The sequence below is a fragment of the Protopterus annectens genome, chromosome 4.part0 (assembly GCF_019279795.1).
Source record: "Protopterus annectens isolate FY-2018-M chromosome 4.part0, PAN1.0, whole genome shotgun sequence".
Classification (NCBI taxonomy): Eukaryota; Metazoa; Chordata; order Ceratodontiformes; family Protopteridae; genus Protopterus; species Protopterus annectens.
In genome coordinates this window covers 1471020645-1471042727 of record NC_056733.1, presented here as the reverse complement: position 1 = coordinate 1471042727, position 22083 = coordinate 1471020645, and positions in this window count along the sequence as shown.

The following is a 22083-nucleotide window of genomic DNA, read 5'->3' as shown; positions in this document are numbered from 1 at the left end:
CAGTAATAGATGTCTTCTACTACAAGTGAATTACTCTTAACTCTACCTCCTACACCAGAGGCAATGTGACAACCATACTTGAAATGTACCTTGACCCAGCAGCATTCAGACTCATTCCAACATCATCACCCCAGAGGTTTGTAGCTGGAAATCCTGCCTGCCTTCTCACCTGTTTATTGGGACTACCTACCTGACAACCACAGTTCCAAAATGTTAGTGATTTGAGTCCCCTAGTATCCACTACATCAGCAATTAAAGTCTCTAATCACTCTCTACCACACTTATCCTGCAATATATCAGTGCCCTCAGCCTTTCACCATCCCATTAATGATCAATATCCTTTGATGGCCAGCCCCTTCCTTTGATGGCCAGCCCCTTCCTTTGATGGCCGATGGCCAGTCCCTTCTACTTGTACCTGATCAAAGCCCGGCAACTGCTTTCACTCCACAATGATCAATCACTTCTTATAGCTTCCTCTCCCGCAATGATTTGACAGCAATTGACAAAAGCCCTCTTTCTCAACATGATTTCTAATAGTGAGCAGAGTATCCTGCCACCTTTCAGCTATCACTTCATCTCTGTTACCCATCTGGACACCACACTATCACAGATCTTTTATGTAACAGTAACCACCCACTCTGTGGGTACATTACACTGCACATCTAATCTGCTCCATCAGTATATTCATTTAGTTCATAATATTTGCTTACATGTACCCCTCATTTACAAACCATAGAAAGGCCAACTTATTGAGCTATGCCAGTCACTTTGCTCTCTCTACCATCTTTTACCAGGCTTGTGGCATGGAAGAGCATGGCTCAGCCCCTATGCAGATCCATGTTAATGAATCCCACCCACCCTTATGTGTAGTATTATGTGCTGTCCTAGAGATTCACTTGTTATGAGCATGACTTTTGTGAAATTAATTCAGAAAAGAGCAATTAAATTACCCCACATTTCCAGCAAAGGACAGACAGATACAAAGATACTACTTCATTCCCTTACTACAATTTCGGAGTAGAGATGCACTGTGATACCTTTTCTTCTCATTGTGGAGAGGGAATGGGGAAGATAAGAAATAATATTTCTGAAAATTAGCAGGTTTAAAATAGTAGTGGAATTAAAAATGCAATAGTGAGTACGCAAAATTGATATCCTCTATTAATGTCTGTGCCCATGGTTCTATGCCTGCTGTAAGGTGGGCACCCAGTAGTGTTAAGATTAATTCAAATGCAAATAACGTAGTATAGATAGATGAGATTAAGGCGCTGTCTTGCAGTAGTTGATTTGAAAAATTGTGTGTTCCATTATATGTGTGTACAAATAGTTTAAAATGGCATTTTGCACTTTTCCAGACTCCACAGATTATAAAGTAAGCATATTTTAAATTCAGTGATGGCAGAATTTGCCAAGTACTTGTACTGCTCCCAGTTTATTACACTGCTACAAAGAATAATGAAGGTATGCATGTCTTAGGGGGAAAGACAGATCAGCAATAGTTTTAGAGAAAAATAGTGAAACAGTGTAACCTCATAATTGTATAACAGTACGAAGCAAGAACATAAGTTCAGCATGGTGGCAGACATGTTTTATGTTATTCCATCTCTTTTGTATACCATCCAGCCCAGGACTAATCAAACCTCCTTCTACTAAATACACTTGAGCAATCTTACAATACACATGCACTCACACAATTGCACGCATACATATACACACCCACATGCACACCCCATGCACACACACACACACACACACACACACACACACACACAGACACACATACACACACACACACACACACACACACACACACACATACACACACACACACACACACACACACACACACACACACACACACACACACACACACACATGCACAAACCCCACCACCACTACCTGCCAGCTCAGCTGCCAGCTACTTACCTCAAACATGATCTCACCCATTAATTAATTCAGTTAGCCAAGCTAACTTTCACAGCCAAGTGATGTATAAATGTATTACTGCAGGCATTTCAAAGGAAGAGTACATGGCTACTTAACATACATCACTGCCCCAGTATACCTCATTAGCATTTGTAGTAGGCCACAAGGGTCAATATTACTTCATCAATGAACGGAAGTCCATCGAACGGTAATATCAACAAACATGTTTCCCAGGGCAGTGAGTTACTTGGCCGACATACTGACCGTCTCACACAGAGTGCAGTATATCAAACCCATCAATGTGGGGGTTGTGCCCCCCACACCCCCCTTATTTATATATACCAACTCTGACATCACACTACAGTGGGGAAAAGGGCAAATTTCCTAATGCTGGCCTAGTAACTCACTGCCCTGGGAAAAATGTTCACTGATGTGAACATTCAATGAATGGCCATTCACTGATTTATGTTCGAGGAATGGCTGTTTGCCGAAGTTAGTTTTTGATGAACTAATATAGACCCTGCCACAGAGACAGCCCACAATGGTGTTGCACTTTGTGAAGGTAGAGCACTGTGGTAGGACTGTCTCTGAATCAGAAATGATTACTGCCAGTGGTTAAAAGTGCTTACTGCTGTTGGTAATCTTTCTGAAGTCCAGAGTATATGTTCTGCATTGTATATACTGTGTGTGTCTGTGTGTGTGTGTGTGTGTGTGTGTGTGTGTGTGTGTGTGTGTGTGTGTGTGTGTGTGTGTATATATGTATATATATATATATATATATATATATATATATATATATAGAGAGAGAGAGAGAGAAATGTATACACACATATATACATAAATATTTAACACATTTTGCTGCCTGCTTTACCCTATATCTTCCTACTCAGTGCTTCATGTCTGAGATGCGTATACCAGCAACTCTGTCCCACTAGACTTTCTCTGACATCTCTGGAGCCAGTCACAGAACCTAAGGACATCCTGGTGGTCTTGGCTGTCACCTTCAGGTGGGGGGGGGTGCTTCAACTTAAGGCCAATCCTACTCCCAGTGCATTGTCTGTGGTAGCTTCTGATAGGTGTGTGTACAATGGTGACATACAGTATAGAACCCCACCAAACAAGGGCTCAGCCATGACCACCACTCTTTCCCTTCCTTGGTCTACCCTCCCTCAGTGCAATGTCTCGAGTCTTCTCCAGAAGTCATCTCAGGAAATGCCCACATAATTGCCCATCTCCCAGAATGGCAAACCCATCCCACCCCATCACTCCATCAATCACTTGAGCAACTAATTGAAATTAGGTCAGCTGGGCTATAGTCAGGGCTGTATCCCGCTATGCCACCATAGGAGATGTAGAGTGTTTTAACTCCACCAGTTTTAGCTATCAGAGATTTATGCAGGATTATAACATTTAAATATGTAGAATTTTTCTATGAAATTTTCTGGATGATCATTTAGGGACCCTTCTGCCAAACTACTGTGTGATGCTGTTCAGTTCCCTTTGTAAATCTAATTTTACATTATTTTTCTAATTCACTTTGGATTTGAAATGCACAAACTATATCATATTTCACCTGGAAGCAAGACAATATGTTAGAAATTTAAGATCAGAATTTTAGATTTTGGCTAGAGTTATGAGCATTTGTTAAAAATAATGCTGCAAAAATTAAGTGTACCATGCACCCTGGGCTGCTTTCAAACCATGGGTCTCCCTGCACACATCTTTAGGGCCATGCATAAATGCATGTGCTATTTTGGATTCACCTTCCTGATTATTTTAAATTATATTTCTTGTTTAATATAGCAACATTTGCTAGAGTGTATTTTGAATGTGTATTTTAGAATATTTTTCTCCAGTAAGTAGTGAAACAAAAACATTAATCGATGACAAAAGTACCAATTTTAGAACATTTTATCTATAAAAGGCCACTCAGACTGCTGTCAGTGTCGTCAACCTATATATGTGCTCATCAGCAAATACAGTGTCTGCTGCCCATGAAAAATAAATAGCCTATGTTAATGGTTCACAAAAAATAACTACCAGTTCATAGTTAGTTAATAGGCATGCAGCCCAGGAAGGCCATTAAGAAGCCTTGCCCAACATTTCTAGTTGTCTCAAAGTACTGACTGATTAAGTGACTTGATCAGGATCACACAGCAGGTAAAAGAAGGTGAAAAAATTCAAACACCGAACCTTTAATTCAGGAAACAGCTGAATAATAAATCAGAACTTTAGTCCTCTCCTCCATGCTTACTGCCAGAGTAACAGCTTTTTAACTAAATGCAGAAATCTTTTACAGTTTGATCTTGCAGAGAAGACAGTATCACAGTAATAGGCAACAACGACTGCATAATGGATGCTGAAGATCAGATGTTTCTAATCACTGCAAATATTGCATACTATATAACCTGACAAATGTCAACCCTTTGCAGTTACTGGAATCTGTAAAGAAGGTAATGCAAAACAGATATTACTAAAATGCAAAATGTTTAAACTATATTGCACAATTCAGGCCTATTAATGAAGGAATTAATTCTTTACTGCAATAAATAAATTAAAACAATTTTATGAAAATATGGATGCTGCAGCAGCTTTTGTTCCAGAACTCACAAGTCATAAAAAATCTGAAATATTACTGCATAAAACATACTATTTTAGGGGGGGAGGGGACCTTCCTATGTTTTCCCTGTCTTTAATAATAACTATCCATACTGGCATCGCTCAGTAAAAGTTTGACCTACCAGAATGGCTGATAATGCTGTATTGTTACAATACATGCCTCCAGAGTCAACAGAGCAGGGTCATGGTCAAATGGTGTCATAGACAGGGCGATGATCCAGCCCCCCACCAGCCATGCCAATATATCTTTATTTGACTGTGTCTCTCCAATTATCAAAATATACTGTTCAAGTTCAAACCTGCCAGTGTGCATTTATTTTTATCACAGAGATTTGGATTTCATTTAAAACTTTCAAACTTTACAACAAAAATACTGACAGACATTTTCTAAGCAAAGAAAAAAAGCACATTTGCATTGAAAACAGACTTATCTGAAACAGTAAACCTCTGTTCCCATGGAGTTCACATTTAATGAAAATGCATCAGGCAACTCATTAAATTACAAGAAAAGTGCTAGGATTCATAATCAAATAGGATGTAGTGAAACACTAATTAGGTGCTATGTAATCAAAACAGGAATTCAAAATACAAATGTATAGCTCATTTGCTAACAGCCTATGACAGTCCAGTGGATGCAAATTTTCCAGTTCAGGAGCAGCTCAGAAGTACTGGCTAGTAAAATAACTTGGTCAGAATCACACAGAAAATAAATGTAGACTGACAAATTTAAATCCTGTATTACAGGAAGCATCTCTTTAACAGCTTATAACTTTACTCATCTGTACTATGTGTTAAACAAACTATTGTAGCCTAAACACAGTGCATTTTACAACAGTGTGCCTACAAAAAACAAGATAAATTAAAAATGTATTCATAGTTTAAATACTAACTTTAAACCTCATAGACTTCATGCCTCTAATCTATTCACAGCTAAATAAAAACACACTGCCAACTTAACAATGAAATCAATGATTATACCAAAAGAACATAGCTCATATGATAATGCTTATCTTCACTGCAATCAATGTCCTTCCTTTACATCATAATTACTCTGGTTCACAGAGGCAGTTAACAGGCTTGCAGTCCAGAGGACCGTTGAGGAACCTATCCCAAGTTTGCAGTTGCCCCAAAGCACTGTCTGAGTAAGTGACTTGTTCAAAGTCACTCAGTAGGCAAACAAGAGCATCAAACCTGTACCACATGAACTACAGCTCACAGCCTTAACCTTCTGTGCCAACTGCCTGAATAAAGTAAAAATGGGGGGGGGGGGGTTGAACCTCAATCACTTTCAACAGGAAACAGCATTATTAATCCAATGTTCTAATTTATAAATTGCAACTGAAGTAGTGGGATGCAGGAACTAAGTATTTATGCAAACCCATAGACACACACACACACACACACACACACACACACACACACACACACACACACACACACCACCATCAGTTACAGCTTTCTCAAAGTCACAAAGTAGACATATATAGGTGACGGAGTTCAAACCAAGTACTTTTATCTACCAGAACCAGTTTGTTAACATCAGATCCTGAAATGCCAAGCAAATGTAATTCACTTAAAAAGTTAACCGAACAATACATTTTGCATCAACATGCATTTTCTGAACAACAAAACTATGAAACTCTAATGACAATTACTGACTGACTGCAATGCATTTAGTTATTTACTTTTATTTTATTTATCCTTTGTTGAGTTGTTTAGTTCCACTAAACTAGTAGCATCTTTTCAAGGCAGACACAAGTTGGCATTTAAACTACTAGGGAAAATTTCTCAAGGGCATCAGGGAACTTACCCTACTCAGAGCTCTTACAGCTTACAAGTATGTGCACACAAGTGGAGTTATGACAGAGAGGAATACAGAACAATATTTTACAAAAGAAGACAGTGTAAAAATGTTGAATAAGGATTTAGAATCTGCATTTCAATGTAATCTTTCTGAAAATATACAACTGGATGGTAAAGAAATGGGCATGAATTGTGTTGTTAGAACCTTCCAGTCAGGCGGGTTGCAGATTGATTTACTACAGGAACTGTTGGTACAGAGTAAACCAGAAAACAGAAGAGACGTCTCTTGGGGCAATATATGGAGATGAAGCAGAGACAAACTTGGGAGAAAAAGAAGGCAAAAAAAACAGGAAAAAAAGAGGAAGATAGAAGTTCATATGTAGATATAGTTGGAGAAGGATGAGAGATAACCAATGCAAATGAAAAAAACTTTGAAAAAGAAGAAGTTTATTGCAAGAATACAAAGAAAAAAGAGAGTGATTATTGAACAGGTATGTTATCTGGGACAGTGCAACTGTTCCATTGAGCATTTCAGTGCCTGAGTAAGAGTTTTTATATATTAATTAAGAAAACAAACTATTGTGACATTATTTTTGATAGTAAACAAGGACTAGAAATATTTATAGATGAATATAAAAAGAAGAAAGACTTAAATCCATGGAATGATTATGTGATTAATGCTTTTAATAGAGAGAGAAAAAAGATGATTTGTTTACAGTTTCATATAAATACTTAAAATGAGAATTTGAAGAAGTGTTTAGAAAAATATTGTACTAATGTTAAAGAAATTGTCAAAAAGTTTAACAGGGGCTTATAACAGGTTTAACAGGGGGGTAGATAGAAATGTTTAGTGAAACTGAAGATGGAAAATGAAAAAAAAAATATATATATACATTTGTCAAGTGTTATGGTTGCAAAAGGCAATATGGATTTTGTTAAATATCGGGGCAACCCAAAGCATGTTTTTCCTACTAAGGAAGGACATTTGATTGATAAATGTGAAAAAGAAATGGTTTCTGTGTAGAGAGGTGAAACATCATGTAAAACAAATGTGAAGTAAAATGTTGTAAATGTAAATGGGTAGGACATCTGTGGATGGATAGTAAGAAAAAAATGTTCAGGAAGAAGATGAGCAAATAAGGCATTAAGGATTTGAGACAGGAAGAGTTAATGTCAAAAAAGGAGAGAAAAAACAGAAGGAGTTTACATGAGGGGATGAAAGAAAGGAATACAAATAAGGAAAGATCAGAATTAAGTAATGAAGCCAAAATAGGGTAGCACGTAATAAAATGCAAAAATTCTATTTGGAAAAGAGTTAAGGATAGGAAAAGAAAATTTAGAAGGAAAAGTTTAAGGAAAAAGAAAAAAATGAGAATGAGTAAGTTCAACTTAATTAGCCTGACTGTTAATAGTGAAATAAATAAGGCCTGGAGGTTAATAGTGTATCAATGACGTAACAAGGTTAAAGCAGATATAATTGCTTTAATAGATATAAGACTTATATGTAAAGAAAAGAGATGACAGAATTATTTTGAGTGAAAATTAATGGAACATCAGGATAGAAAAATGTGTAAGAATTGCAGTTATGTTTAAGAATTAACACATTATTATTTTAGATCATATAGTTAAGGTAGACAGATTATCAGTCATAGATATTAGGTTAGAATGGAAACCAGTGAGACTGTCTATAATTTATAAAGTAAATCAATAATGGTTGGAGCGACACTGGGTAGAGCAAAGCTGTGTTCATCCAAAGTACTCTAAATGCCACTTGCCAAATAAAAGCCAAAGAAGTTGTAAAAATCTCCAGAGGTTCTTTTAATGCATAAAAATATCACACACAGGTTAGCGCTTTTACCACTAGGCTTCTTCAGACCTACAACAATAATAAAACCACCCAAGTTTAAATAGCTTTCTTGGTGGGAAACCACTGCTCCCTTAAAGTGCTAGCATTCATAAATAAAGATCAACATATACATTCTCTACAAAATCTTTCTAAAACCATATAGTGATCTCAGATATCAATAACGTATACAAAAATATATGAATGTGTATGAGAAACATCTGTAAAAACTTCCACGAAAGCATAACATTCTTGGTAAAACTACACTACACATATCATAGGCATACATTACATCCTTCTTAAAATCATGTGTACTAATATATACATATCCAAGACCCAGGAAGTGTCGTCATTCCTCTGTCTAACCACCCTGCTTCAGGCTATCAATTTCCTTGATTTCAGAAACAGTTTAATCGACACCTTTCCATTAAGTCCCGGGGGCTGATAGGACCTCAGCCTCATAATCCAAATGGTCTCCCTTTCCTCTGTGTATGTTCTAATATCCCCACCTCTAAAATTGGGGCTGACCCCTTCTATTATTTTAAACCTAAAAACATGAGAATCATCATTATCAATACCGTGCTTGGATAGTGCTGTCTGTCTGGTGTTATTCAAAGGGGATCCAGTGTCTGTCTGCCTGGGATGGCATGCTTGACAAGCCACGCTGCTTCGCAAGGGACGGCTTGCACCTGTCACCCCTGGGATTCCGGATATTGGCTAAGGCTCTTGCCACCTCCATAGTGCCTTTTTTAGGCAAGGCTCAAATTCTAAACCTACCACCCTAGAAAACAAAAATGGGAAGAAACTGAGGGTAATGCTGCTCAATGCCAGAAGTCTAAATCTCAAAATGCACGCACTCGAGGCCCTTCTCAGTATGGAGAACATCAATGTCTGTGCTGTAACTGAAACCTGGTTCAAGGCTCCTGAGAGCACCCCGGCACTATTAGGTTTTACCTCATATCATGCTCCGCCCCAAAACACGGACCACACCACAAAAGGAGGGGGTGTATCCATATTCATAAAGGATACCCACACCTCCAGGTTAGTGGCAACGCATGAAGCTTCGGAAACCATCCAGGTGCAGCTAACCATAGGCAAAACTGCTCTACAAATTGTAGCATGCTACAGGCCACCCTCTCAAACTCAGGAACCCCACACAGCCTTCCTGAAGACACTGGAGGGTATAAATGTATCTCCAAACACCATCATATTGGGTGACTTCAACTATCCGAATATAGACTGGGAACATTGCTCAAGCCCTAACTTTCTAGCCCAACGGTTCCTGGAGTTCATAAATTCAAATGCCATGGAACAGCTAGTCACTGTTCCCATGAGAGGAGAAAATATACTAGATCTCATTATCACAAACATGGGGACAAAATGCTCCACACCGGAAGTATATCCCTCATTGGTGAGATCTGATCATAAACTAATCTCACTGGAAATCCACATCCCGCCCCCACCCCAAACAAAAAAGACCACAGTGAAGAACTTCAACTTCACACTACTCAAGACTGGTGTGGTATCCTTCAAGGCCCCTGAGCCAGTGGAAACCACAACCCAAGCTGCGGAAGCCCTTACAGTTGCCTTCTATGAACACCTCCAGGACTGCATGGATCAGGCAATCCCAAATAAAACCAAGACTCTTTCCACAAAGGGCAAACATCCAGTCTGGTGGACCGCAGCCATTAACAAACTTTACAATAAGAGGAGAAAGCTATTACATGGTAGAACAAAATCCATAAAAGGGAAGTCACCCCTGATCATTATTAGTAAAAAAATACGAGCACTCATAAAATCAACTAAGGCCAATTTTGAGAGAAAAATTGCCATGGATTCAAAGGACAATCATAAGGCCTTTTTCAGCTATGTTAGGAACCTGGGTGGAAACTCCCAGATATGCTCAGAATTAGTCCAAAATGATACAAAATCACTGAACCCACAGACATTGCCAACATACTGGCAGACAGGTTCAGTGCAAACTTCACCCCCCTCTCCCCTCCCTAAAGGAGAGATAACTATCCCAGCGGAGTGTAGCCTCCCAGACATCTCAAATGCGCAGATGAAAGCTGATCTCTCTAAAGCTAAAAACACAGCATCAATGGGACCGGATGGTGTCCCCGGCTGTGTGCTACACGAGCTAAATGAGGAATTAAACCCGCACATAAGGCAGCTGTTTAATCTCAGCCTTACCACAGGATACGTGCCCAAGGAGTGGCGTATGGCAACTGTGGTCCCACTCCACAAAGGCGGTGCCTCTACGGACCCTGGTAATTACCGCGCCATAAGGTTAACAAGTCTAGTCTGCAAAGCTATGGAGAGGATCATTATGGAGCTCATAATCAAAGATATAGGGGACTTGCAGACATTGGACCCGACCCAGTTTGGCTTCGGCAAGGGCAGATCATGCCTTTTGAACTTGGTTGACTTCTTCGAAACAGTCACCAAGGCCATTGATGAGGGAAAGGCAGTCCATACAGCCTACGTTGACCTTGCAAAGGCTTCGACACAATACCCCACTCGGTATTGTAGAAAAACTTACCAGCTTAAATGTAAACCCATATGTCACAAGATGGGTTGCAAACTGGCTTAAGGACAGAACCCACAGGGTTAGAGTTGCTGGCGCTATGTCAGACTCCAAGCCGGTCACAAGTGGTGTCCCACAGGGCTCGGTCCTTGGCCCCCTATTGTTCGGCATCTACTTCTCAGAAGTACAGGCCAACATGGGAGGACTTTGGCTGACAAAGTTTGCAGACGACTGCAAACTGGGCGCCATAGTGGAAAGTGCATCGGACACGGATATCCTTCAGAAGGGACTCACGGAAACAGATAGCTGGTGCCAGAGCCATGGCCTGAAGTTAAACGCCAAAAATGTATAGTCATACCCTTCGGGAAAAACAAGGTAACCCCAAGCTACCATATAGGTGGCAATCCACTAAGCACAGAAGAGGTTATCAGGGACCTGGGGACCCAGGTTGACAGTGGCCTTTCTTTTGACACTCACGTTGCTAAAGTGGTTAGAAAGACCTTCTACATTGCCCACCTGATCATGAAGGGATTCACATCCAGATCTAGTGAGGTCATTGTTCCCCTGTACTCTTCACTTATCAGACCAATGATCGAGTACAATGCCCCATTCGGGATGTATCTCACCCGACATCTGCAGCAATTGGAGAGACCCCAAAAGTTCCTCACCAAAAGGATAAAGGGACTCCAAAATCTGTCATATGCTGCCAGATTGAAGAAACTCCAGCTCTATTCAGTCACATACCGTCTGCTCAGAGGTGACATGTGCCTGACATACAAGGCCATGTCCAACCCGGAATTAATGGACATGCTCCACCTCAAAAAATCCAAATCCACCAAAACCACTAGAGCAAGCAACTTAAACCTTAGCACGGATATAAATAGGACGTGCTGGAGGGATAGATTTATCACTCAGAGACTCCCTATGCCATGGAATAAAATCCCGGTCCATGTGAGGCAGAGCACCTCGCTGGCTCTGTTCAAGAGAAATCTTGACCTGTGGATGGGAGATCATAGGTTTACCCCGGGAATAATCTCTGTGTCACTGCTGGACAGAGGCACAACAAACTAATGGGCACAGTATTTTTTCATATAACTTTGGGCTAGGCTTATAAATGCCTTAGGGTAGATAGCCTAGTATAAACCTATGAACCTATGAACCTACATATATATACATATATATATATATATATATATATATATATATATATATATAAGAGTGGATTTGAAAACTGAGATTGACAATGTGATTTACTCAGAAGGGTGTAAGAAAAGTTTTGAGGGAGTTTTTCAAGTATGCTTTTCTGATCACAGGGTAGTGTAGGTTAATTCTGAAGAACAGGGATAAGTTAAGTTTTGAAAAGGTTTTAGAAATTAAAGAATGAAGTCATTAAGGAGGAAGGAAAGGAAGTATTTATGAAAGGATCTTTGTACTACCCAATTTATGTATAATAATTGGTCAGATTGGTGGGAGGTATATAAGATACCGATTAAAAAAAATATGAAAGATTGGAATAAAAGATGCTTGGGAGAAAAAAAATTATATGTTACAAATAAAGAGCTGATATGGAGGTTGATCAAAAGAAAATAGTGAAGAGTATAGGATTAAAGAACGTGACTTATACTAAGAGATTAAGAAAAGGGTAGAAAACCTGATTAGAAAATATTGTTTTTTACTGTGATTTAAGAAATACGTAAATCCTTTTTGGGGAAAGTGTGAAAAAACAATGCATGACAATGGAAAAAATCTAAATGAGAAAAAATAAGCTAATAGAACAAAAGGAATCAGAAGACATTATAAATTAAGTGAAAGGGAAAAGGAAATAGGAATGTGAAAAGTTTACAGAAACAGAGAATTTATTCCTGAACAAAGAAAACTAGAATAGAGGAAATGGAAGATGTTTTAATTAAGGTTAAAAAGAGCTCATTTCATGGTATAGCTAGATTAGATTAAAAATGTTATAAAAATGAGTAAAATGCAGAAAGAGATTTTTGTAAAAATATGAATGAATGGAAATAGTGGGACTATTTCATAAAGGAGGCCATAAAAGAAAGAAGGAAAAGATTTAAGGAATGCCAAAAAGGGCAAGATTTTTTATGGTGATTAATGGTCAAAAAGTTGCTTGAAAAAGAAGAGATGAACTATAAAGCAACAAAATATAGAACGTGCTTGGTATGTAAGGAATTAGAATCTATGGAACATTTTTAGAATGTAAAATCTTACAAATTATAGGAGAAGTTAGTGAAGTGTGTTGGATGGGAATGGGTGAAAATTTTGAATATGAAGAATATTAGTTATGGGTGGGATGAGAAAAGGAATACCTATTTTGATAAGAGAGATAAATTATGTATTGCATGCATTTATCAGATAAGAAAAGCTAGAATGAAAGAAATTCTATATAACAAAAGTTGAAATGAGAAGGAAATTATAGAAAAGATGAGTTTTAACTTATAATAAATTGAATATTTAGTGCTTTTAAATAATTTGTTTAATAAGTATTTATTTATTTATGCATGTATTCATTTAGTTAAAAAGTGGTTGATGTATGTTTAAGATGTATGAAGAACATTCTTTTACCTTCTTTATATGAAATTTAAAGTTGCTTTAATAAAGAATCCCTACTCTTTTTGGTAGTAATTGTGAGATCTTTTAAATCCACCAGAGCTGCCACCAGCTCAGTCAGATTGGACCTCACTTTAATGTCTTATTCAAAGGATGGTACAATCAGGAGTGCAGCATCCACCCCCCACCCCACCCCCATGCTGCATGGCAGCAATCAATTAACCTGGTTTTAGAATAGAACTCACAGCCTTCTGCACCAAAAGTGAATATGCTACTGTTGCACCACAGACACTAATAAATCACTGTAATCCGCAGTGATTCATCAGAAAATGAAGTGATGAACCGATGCAGAGGACTAAGACTTCAAGCTCTTAATGAGTTGCTTCCTGTAGTTAAGGGTAAAGGGTTTGATTCTTTCTGCCTCAATCTGCCTACTGTGTGACTCTGAGTAAGTCACTTTAACAAACTGTGCTCTTGGGTTGCTCCTAAGAAGTACTGTTTTTCCTGAAATAATAAGCATTATAAAACTTTAATGATTAGCATACTAGTGACTTACTGTTTGATTATTCATATTTGGAATGGAGTACAGGGTCTGTTTGATTGTTTATACGTGAAATGGATTGCAGTGGATGTTTTATCATTCAGATGCTGAATGAAACTACTTTTTTTTTCATTCCAGCAGCTCTCATTTCACATAGCTTAACATTTCTTAGTTCAATGACTCAGCATGAAATTACACCATTCAAAGCCTCAGCCCACCCCCAACAGCTATGGTTACTTGTTGTAAACTTGTACATCAAGTCTCCATTGATGCTTCATTCAAAGTGTCAATTCCAAGACAGCCTGACTCCTGCACACTGCTACTTCCTATTACTGGCTGCTACTTCTGGTGTACTGTGGGGTGAGGGCAGATCTTGTGTTTGCTGCTTCCTGTAAAGGGGTCAATAAGAGAGAACTTAAAAAATACTGTGCATTAATTTTTATTCTGAAGGGCACAATACAAGCATGCATGACTTAAAATTATTTTTTTATTAGCTGGCCATGAGCCCCTAAAGCTGTGGGCCTTGGTTGGCTGCCCATTTCACCCTTATTATAATCAGCCATTGTAAAAATGTGTCTTGCATATTTTAACAAATGAAATATTGTGCAGAATTATAACTTTTTAACTATATGGAATTTTAGTACAAACTTTTCAGGGTGATCATTGTAGAGAACCTTCCACCAATACCATTTGCACTCATTTTCATAAATTGTATTTTGGATCAAACTCACACAAGTTCAGTGCCATATTTCTGGTGGTCCATACTCATGTACTGTGTATTGTATACTGCTATCCTGAGCTAAAACTTTTAAGTTTTAACAAAATTCTACACATTTGTCAAAAATAACATTTGCAAAAGTAAAGTCCATGTTATCTGATTTTTGCACAGGGTTATAACTTTATAATTCTGTGGAATTTCGATTATGAAATTTTCAGAGTAGTCATTCTGTGGACCATTCTTTCAAACTGTTTTGCACCTTTAAGAAATTCTACTTGTGCATAATGTTTTTAAGTCATGTATATAGATTACATTTCAGATCTAAATTGGAGCAGTATTACTCGGGTGATATGAAGTCTGTTGGAAATCTGAGATTAAAATCTTCATGTTTTGGTAGAGTTTTGGACATTTTTTAAAAGTAATAGAAAAAATGTTTTATGTTTTATTTCTGGATTCGCTTTCTCTCTCACTCTCTTTTTTGTTAAAAATATGTGGAAATTCACTAAAAAGTGGTTGTCAGTGAGATTTAGATGGCTGTGAAGGAGAAAGGAACTGTGACTGAATGTAATATCTAGGTGGGTCTACTTCATACTACTGAAATTTCATAACGTTGAATTTCATAACATTGAGACCAAAACATCTAAATCCCAAAACACTGAAAACCCAAAACATTGGAAACTCAGAACATTGAAAGTATGCTTCATAACATTGAAAACTACAATGCACATGTAAATAACATTCCCTCCACCTATAACAACACCTAACTAACAAATGCACTTCTATTATGTTTCTGCAGGGGGGCAAGGCCCCCCTGCACCCCCGTGTGGGGGGTCTACCCCCCACACCTCCCGTAAATTAAATATACCAACTCCAAGATCATACTACAGTGGAAAACAGTCAATTTCCTAACCTCACTGTACACTGAGGTTAGGAAATTAACTTTTTTCCACTGTAGTGTGATTTTGGAGTTGGCAGTGCTTTAATGACCATCAGGTAAGCTTGTCAGAGATTGTATGATACAATTAAGCTTTAATAAGCATACTGTTAAAGAATTACCAACATTGAAAGCCTTTTTGTTGTTGCCATGCAAAGAATATTTATTAACTAGATAACGTATAAGCCTTAGGTATTGAAATGCATATGACAGTATTTGTAATAAAGGACAGGATTACAGTATTTTCAGAAGCTCATTACATTTGTTGGAGACTTGTAATCATCTTTGCAGGCTTTACCCGTAAACTAAACAGAATCCCAATCTATCATGTGTGGTCCATAACTTGTGCAGTAATCCTTTAAGCAATTTATCTTGAGCTTCTTTCTTGTTTGCTGTTCATTTTTTACTTTGATCATGTCTTCCCCATGAAACAAGTACATAGTTGTTATCAGGCAGCAGGTCTTTTTTGGATAAGAAACATTTTTATAAGTTGGGGTATCACAGAAATTGCTACGTTCAGCATGTTACTTGGTAATTTTATAAAGCTATAAATGGAACTGCTTTTGACTGGCATTCCAGTAATGTATTTAAAAGTAATTTATTTTTTCATGCCCCACAACCTTTGTGTTTCCATCTAGATATTAAGTAAGTTGTCATGTAGCCAATGCATTGAAATATTTTTTTCTTCTACACTTCATTTTGTCTTGATTGGACTCTCGTACTGACGGTTTGGCACCCAGGGCAGCATATTTAATTAAAGTTCCAGTTGTTGTGGTTTTGAGCATAGCTCCACTCCTTTTTAGTTGGCCACACCCCTTCTCATTGGCCCCACCTATTCAGCTGTCTCCTGCAGCCCTCCTTTAATTTGAAGTCACCAGCCGCCACTGGAATTGGTATATTTAATTTACGGCCTCCCCCCAAAAAAAATGTAGTAGAAAGTGTGTTTGTTAATTAGGTGCTGTTGTAGGTGGAGGGGATCTTATTTACTTCTGAAATGTAGTTTTCAATGTTATGAAGCACACTTTCAATGTTCTGAGTTTTCAATGTTTTGGGTTTTCAGTGAAATTTCAGTGTTATGAAGTAGACCCATCAAGGTGATATGCACTAGTTTTCTACTATCTTTGGAATATATTCAGTGCATGGGTTAATAACCTGATTAGTTTCTTTGCACATTTTATAAGAATTATGTTGTAACACTTATGCAGCTATATCTAGCTGCTTGCTAAAGTATTACCTGAGTTAACTAGGAAAGGTAAAAGTGTAGGTTGCTATTGAAGTATGGTAGAGTGAGAGTAACAGATCATAACATCAGTGTTGGAAATGGTTCTATTTCTGCAATATAAGAACATCTGTGTGATAGCAAGAGAGATGTAGACTCAGCCAATTTCAATATTTTTGATGCTAACTTGACTATAATAAGGTTATGTAAGAATCTTCAGTGATCTTGCTTGAGCAGTTTTTAATTCAAGGTGCTGATGAGGAGGGTAATTCTGAGGTCAATGGGTCACCACACAGTTTCCTTGATAGGCAATGTTAGTGACTCCGTTTGTGTCTATCATAAATCAACAGATTTAGTTTGGTGCAGCCTAAATTATTTGTAGGTTATGAGTAGATGTACTATGTACCATTAGAGGAGCTTCTTCAAGGGTTGGTAATATGACTCTTTTGTCAGTTGAATACCTAACTTAAATTCTGCAACTGTCATAATGCAGAATCAGCATTTTGCTCAAAACTTTTTGATTATGTGTTGAGAAATTTAGAACCAGATCAAGTCTGACTACAATGGTATTCCCATCAAGTGGATATATCATTGATTCCTCTTGAACAAACCAAACAGCACATTTTTAGTCATGCTCGGATTGATTTTAAGATTCAGCTGTTCAAAGCCTGACACACCTGATGCTGAGTATTGTTAAATGAGCCACTAATCACAAGTAAGGCATTCCCTAACTCTTAGATGACCATATTATCTGTGATAGTAGCATGTTTCTGTCAGCCAGAGATACCATAATTGAGCTGATATAGGTAGCAGAGAGCCAAGAAGAGGAATTCAAGACTTTAAAGGCTGAAGTGATGACTGATCCTGCTCATAAACTCTTTAGAAGTTTCAAAAAAGGAATGTCCATGAACCACAGAAAGAGAAGAATCCACATCAGGAAAAAATAAATAGTTTTATTAAGTTTTAGCATAACGCGTTCATTCTGCAACTTCTTCAGTACTTAATTGCAAGATCCTTGACCTTGCTAGATGAAAGAAAATGAAGTGAAATCAACTTCATCTGCACATGAACACTGGAATATCCACTGTGTTTTCTGTCTCTCAACAAAAGAGTTATGCTAAACCTTAATAAAACTACTTATTTTTATCCTGCCGTGCATTCATCTGTTTCTGTGGTTTTGTGGTAGTTTAGTTTTTGGTTACTGGTCTTTACTATCAGTTACAGAGTATGTTTGGGTTACTTATGTTCAGAACTATCCTTTTAGCACATGATCTTAGAATTGGACTAAGATGGTAGAGTTAATGCCACATAATACAAGATCCTTAATATTTACTTGATGCTTGGAACTGTGAAGATTGGGTGAAGATAGATGAAGGCTGCCAGTCTAGCCAGATAGAATTTTGGAGATAATTCTGTCATCTGTACATATTAATTGTTGTCTTAAATGGTAAAAGTAGTGTTACATGTGGAACTGGAAAAATGTATCAACAGTGCACTCTGCTGACCAAGTAAAGCATGTTGTGACCCTTTGATGTAAACACGGCTCTGGACGGTCTAGATGAAGGAATTCTTGCTATTGTTTTAAGGCCAGAGTTAATGGCCAGACTTTGCATGCATAAATGCCCTTAATGGCTTTGCTTCCTGACCTGGTATTAGCTTACTAAAAAATGTAGTCTGTTAGCCTGGAAACCCCAGGGAAGTGTGAAGAATGATGTAATGTACACCAGGAATGTGATTTTAAAAACAGAGAGAATCAGAGAGCATTAAGCATTTTTGTCTTGACCATCCAACTCAGCACTGCCTTTGCTCTATATGTAAGTTTATATTAGACTTGTGTTTTCTCTTAGAAATAGCTAGAAAGTAGAAAGATTAGACTGTTTTTCTGTGATGTCAGAACTGTACTACTGAATTATTTTAAGTATTTCTCTGTGATCTCTGAACTCTTGACTAGCACTGTGTAGTAAAAAGCATTGTCTTGTGTTTTGACTATTTGTTATTAAATATTTTTAAACCCTTCCAACTGTGGCTGTTTTTGTAGAGATAATTTATGCTCTTTAGAGTACTTGCATGCCTTTGCTAAAATTGCACAAAGTCACTTCAATAGCTTTAGCCCTGGGCTATACTACCAATTGGATAATAATATTGCACAGTAATAACTGGACACCCTTTTAAGGGCCTTTGAGTAGCTAATAAATATTAGTAGGTGGTGGCAGCTGGTACTACCGTATAGTCTGGGAAAAAGGGGCACAGCTGGAGAACCTGTGCCAGTCTTCCCCAGGAGTGTCTGTGTGGTTGTATAAACTCTTCTCAAAGTGTGTGTGTGTGTGTGTGTGTGTGTGTGTGTGTGTGTGTGTGTGTGTGTGTGTGTGTGTGTGTGTGTGTGTGTGTGTGTGTGTGTGTGTGTGTGTGTGTGTGTGTGTCAGCTACTTGGGCAGGGACATGAAGCACTGGTTGGACAGAGAGGGTGCTGGAGGTTTTAGCTTGCACACTAGGCTGAGATCTGGACCCTATAGCAGTGCCAGTGGGGAGTCTTATTGGGGACCTAGAGAGCAAGGGAGCAACCAGCCCTGGACTGACTGTGATCTCTGTGTGCTCTTAAGGGAAATTGCACTTTACTGTGTGTATTTGTTATCCTTTCCTCCTATGTGAGACACCCCGCACTGGTGTTAGTGGTGAGGATTGAGGCTCCTTGATTGCTGGGCCAGGGCACAGGCATCACATATTAATTGTTTGGCAGTGGTGGGATATCCACACCATATATTAATTGGTTGGCAAATATTAATTGGCTTGTAGTGGTGTGGGTAGAGTGAATTACTGTAGCTTGTGTACAGTGAGCTCTGAAGGTGTTTTGTACTCTAAATCAGCCACACAGTGAATACTCAGAGTTCAGATCACAATTGTTTTATTTCTTTTGTTAGCTTAGTTAGTCAGCTTGAGCAGGCAGCATATCAGCAGAGGAGTATGAAAAGCTGACAAGGAGCTAGCTGGCAGAGATGTGCCAGGCTAGGGGACTGGAGCATGGAAACCTGACTAAGGCAAACCTGATTGCAGCCTTGGTTACAGCTGCATCAGAAAACAGCAACCAGGAGGACAATCAGACTGGCAGTGGAGATATAATACCCTCGGAGAATGGACAGCTCAACCTTTCTGCAGAGGACATAAAAATCAATCTAGAGCTAAAGAGACTTGAGTTGGAGGCCAGGCATTTGGAGAGAGAAGCTGAAGAAAAGGAGTGGCAGAGGAGGCATGAGAGGGAAATGCTGACTCTTCGCTAGAGTCATGGAGGTAATGGGGAAGGGAGTAACTGGACCCCAGAAGCGCAAAAGGTCAGTAAATTTCTTCCGCAATTTGAAGAGGGGGATAATTTTGATAGTTTCATTCATATGTTTGAGTGGGTATGCAAACAGTATAGTGTTGACCAAAGGCTCTGGGTACAGTTCCTGACCCCCTTACTCCATAGTAAAGCTATAACTGTTTTGTCAAAAATGTCTGATGTTGCATGTTTTGATTATACTGCTGTTAAAAATCACTTGTTAGAATTATTTAAGCTAACACCTGAAAAGTATAGGAAAATGTTTTATGAGCATAGATGCAAGGCAGATGAAAGTGTGTGTGAATGTGTTGCTGAAATGAGCACTTATTTCCACAGGTGGGTGAGTGGATGTCAGGTCACCACTTTTGAGTGGCTGGCAGACCTTTTCATGAGGGAACAAGCCCTTAGCACTTTGCCTGAGGACATGAGGATTTGGTTAGCTGATATACAATGTGCCACTTCAGATGAGTTGGGGAAGAAGGAAGACCTATACCTGGCAAGCAGGGCAGCTCTGCAAAGGAAAGGGACCCCAGTACTGCTCATGGGTCTAAAGGAACCCATGGTGGGCAGCACAGACTGCCCCAACAGAATCTGCCAGTAGCAGGGGAAGCCACTAGTCCAGGTACACATCCAGGAGCTAGGGTTAAATGTTTTGAATGCAACCAGTGCAGCTATGTGACATACAGATATCCACGGAGGCAAGATGGGGAACAAAAGGTGAGGGAGCCAGTAAATGGGAAAGACAAAATGCCAGTAGTAGGTTGTCTTGAGACAACAATGGTACCAAACTACTATCCTGCAGATGTCCTAATAGGGAAGGATTTGGAAGAGGCAGTATCATGTGTTTGTGCAGTTACACACAGTCAGGCTAGGAGACAATCATGTGGGTCTGGTAGCCTGGGGGAGACCCAGACAGACTGCATACTTGCAGCCAGGACTGGTGAGGTGGTTACTTCAGGGAGGGAGCTACCCTGTAGCAGTGAGACTGAAGGTGAACCACAGCTGCTTGGGGGTACTGATGGTCCCTTGGACAGAGTGACTGCAAAGGTAGAGGTGAGTAGTAGTATCCAGGCTGACAGTGAGGCACCAGTGTCAGAGGATGCCAGACTTCCTGTAAAAGGGGAGCTGGGAAGGGTTACAAGGAGAGAGTTGAGATAAGCTCAGCTCTCAGACCCTACATTGCAAGGCCTGAGGCAGGTAGCTAGGGACACACCTGATTCTCGAGGAAAGAGGAATCTGTATACTAGGACAAAGGGTTAGTATACAGAGAGTGGACCCCTGAGGGAGGACTAGAAGGTAAAAGAGTACAGCAGTTGGTAGTGCCTAGAGAATACCATCTGGCACTTCTAGCCATAGCCCATGATATTCCCTTTGCAGGTCATATGGGCATAAAATGTACCAAGAGATGTATTATGCAGAACTTCTATTGGCCTGGAATTTCCAGATATGTAACAGGGTACTGCAGGACCTGTGAGCAGTGCCAAAAGGTAGGCAAGGCAGGAGACAAGGTGAGAGCTCCATTGATGCCTTTGCCTTTGATTTAGCAGCCATTTCAGGGGGTAGCTATGGCTATTGTGGGTCCTCTGATCACCCCAAGTTCCACAGGGAAAAGGTATATCATAGTGGTAGTGGATTACGCTATATGATACCCTGAGGCAGTGGCTTTGTCCTCCATTGAGGCAGAGAAGGTGGCAAATGCTTTGTTAGAGATTTTCAGCAGGGTAGGTTCACAAAAGAAATGCTGACTGACAGAGGTGCCAATTTCATGTCAGACCTGCAGTCTTGTCTGTGGAAGTCCTGTGGGATGAAGCATATGAAGACCACCCCCTACCATCCCCAGACTGATGGTCTTGTTGAGAGGTTAAACTCTACAATCAAGTCCAAGTTATGGGCATTTGCAGATCAGTTTAAGAGGGAGTGGGACAAATATTTGCCCCATCTATTGTTTGCTTACAGAGAGGTTCCCCAGGAATCCAAAGTTTTTTCACCCTTTGAGTTGCTGTATGGGCATAGGGTGAGGGGACCTCTAGATTTAATTTGAGATGAGTGGGAAGGTGAGTGTGAGTCTCACCAGGAGT